Raw genomic sequence first — 2500 nt, 5'->3', positions numbered from 1 at the left:
TATAATGAGCCTTTTGCGGTTTCACTTTTAATTCGTGTGTACTTAGACATGCATGGCTTAATCTTTGAGACAAGCATATAACTACTGGCAGGATCAACCAGAATAATGTTTTTATTCATATTTCATTCATATTTTTGAATAGAAATTAGCAATATAAATTTTATAGATTGTTTTCTATCGAATACGGCCATTTTTATATAGCATTCGTATACGTTTGTTGTTTTCACAATATATACTTGTTCCGCCACTAATAATAACAAGTTTTTTTAATTATTGATGTTAAAAACACAATATTTTTTTTCGTAATACGTAATAATTTTCTTTATATTTGCATATTTCATTCTAAAATATCTTTTTTGTTCGACATACGTCATTATTGTATCCACACATGTACAATTTTTGTTTAACCAATATAAAATATTGAATTAAATCATTTGTATTTTGATGATAAATTTAAAATTTATCTGTATATATTCATATAAGACTCTTTGGTAATATATAATATAAAACCGAGCGCATATATGATATGTACGTTAGAAAAAATAATATATATATATATTATTTTCTTTTAATATAGGGACACCTCTTTTAATTTATCCCCGCAGGGAATTATCACATAACTCAGTATGTGATAATGGCAGACCAATATACATATATATCAAGATTATCAATACAAAATATATATCATTATTAGCCTGCCTCAATTGTAATTATTTATTTGGATTAACGATAAAGTTCGGAAACAATTTGTTATTCTATGTATAATAGAAACCTTGGCCTTTGTTTCAACATTATTATCTTTGGGCTTAAAATATTAACCGTGGAGCCAAGTCTCATATTCATAAATGAATAAAGAAACAAATTTGACGGATTAATATCTTCTCTACCGACAGACAGTATTTTGTCACGTCAATAGTAGATGGCCGGCCCATTGACCATCCTATAGTAGTTTTTGGACCCAATATCTTTAATTCGGGTATTTTCAATTGTCTTTGCCAATCAACCGTTTGGTACTCTCTCATATAATAAGAGAATACACATATAATTCCATTATATGGATATATCTTCATTATTTTATTTGCTACATCACCCTATAATAGTTTTTGAACCCGTCAACTTCAATTCGGGTATTTTCAATTGTCTTTGCCAACCATTTATATGGTATTCTCTATTATAATAAGAGAATACTAGTGTATATCCATTATATGGATATATCATCTTCATATTATTTGCTACACCACCCTATAGTAGTTTTTGAACCCATCATCTGCAATTCGGGTATTTTCAATTGTCTTTGCCAACCAACTATACGGTATTCTCTCTTATAATAAGAGAATACAAGTATATTTTCATTATATGGATATAATGCCATTTATTTTTCAATATCCATATAATTCATTTAGTTTTGTATGTACAAAACAAGTTTTCTTTATAGTATTGACAAAATCATATGTTTACGCATAACATAAGTTTTGACCAATACGAGGAGGGGCCCGCCAACGACCACCTCCCTATAGTAGTTTTTTACCCCACGCACTACTGCGTGCCTGTTTACAGTACTAGTGCCAGCTATCACTAGGTTTATATATCATGTTTCAGTGATATATGGGTAAATTCTACCATTTATTCTTATGTATATGGCATTTCTATGCCATATTTATACAATCCATTCATATCTTAATGTATATTTATTATATTATACATTATTATGCCTTATAGGTATTATACCTATAAGCCATATCCATACGATTCATTCACTAGTGCCGCCCCTCACTAGGTTTATAATTGTTATATCATTGATATACAATTTATTTCTATATATATGGCATTTATATGCCATATCCATACAATGCATTCACATTTCAATGTATATTTACTTGTTATACATTATTATGCCTTATAGGTATTATACCTATAAGCCATATCCATACGATTCACTTATATAAATATATGTATATTTTTCTATACATAATTTTTTTTTACTTTTGTATGGTTTTCTATGCATATCCATAGTTTATATGGATATGCTTGGCGTTCTATATAGTATTGACAAATTCATATGCATAACATAAGTTTTGACCAATACGAGGAGGGGCCCGCCAACGACCACCTCCCTATAGTAGTTTTTTACCCCACGCACTATTGCGTGCCTGTTTACAGTACTAGTGCCAGCTATCACTAGGTTTATATATCGTGTTTCAGTGATATATGGGTAAATTCTACCATTTATTCTTATGTATATGGCATTTCTATGCCATATTTATACAATCCATTCATATCTTAATGTATATTTATTATATTATACATTATTATGCCTTATAGGTATTATACCTATAAGCCATATCCATACGATTCATTCACTAGTGCCGCCCCTCACTAGGTTTATATATCTATTTTAATTAATATATTGGTAAAATTCTATTATGTATCTTGTATACGATGGCACTTATATGCGCCTATCTATAAAAATGTCCATTATATTTTCAATGTATATTTTCTA

The 2500-nt window shown here is 29.0% G+C and overlaps 1 non-coding gene across 1 annotated transcript in view; it reads right to left on the bottom strand.

Annotated features, from left to right (window-relative positions):
* Positions 1-104, bottom strand: part of LOC119558717 — a 1995-nt gene extending 1891 nt beyond the window's left edge. Inside the window, exon 1 of the ribosomal RNA XR_005220376.1 lies at positions 1-104. This exon is cut by the window's left edge and continues 1891 nt beyond it. This is a non-coding gene — a ribosomal RNA (small subunit ribosomal RNA).
* Between the last annotated feature and the right edge of the window lie 2396 nt (positions 105-2500).

This window comes from Drosophila subpulchrella, unplaced genomic scaffold (assembly GCF_014743375.2).
Source record: "Drosophila subpulchrella strain 33 F10 #4 breed RU33 unplaced genomic scaffold, RU_Dsub_v1.1 Primary Assembly Seq131, whole genome shotgun sequence".
NCBI classification, from domain to species: Eukaryota; Metazoa; Arthropoda; class Insecta; order Diptera; family Drosophilidae; genus Drosophila; species Drosophila subpulchrella.
The sequence above is the reverse complement of the archived record's forward strand: the minus strand, read 5'-3'. Positions and strand labels throughout refer to the sequence as shown.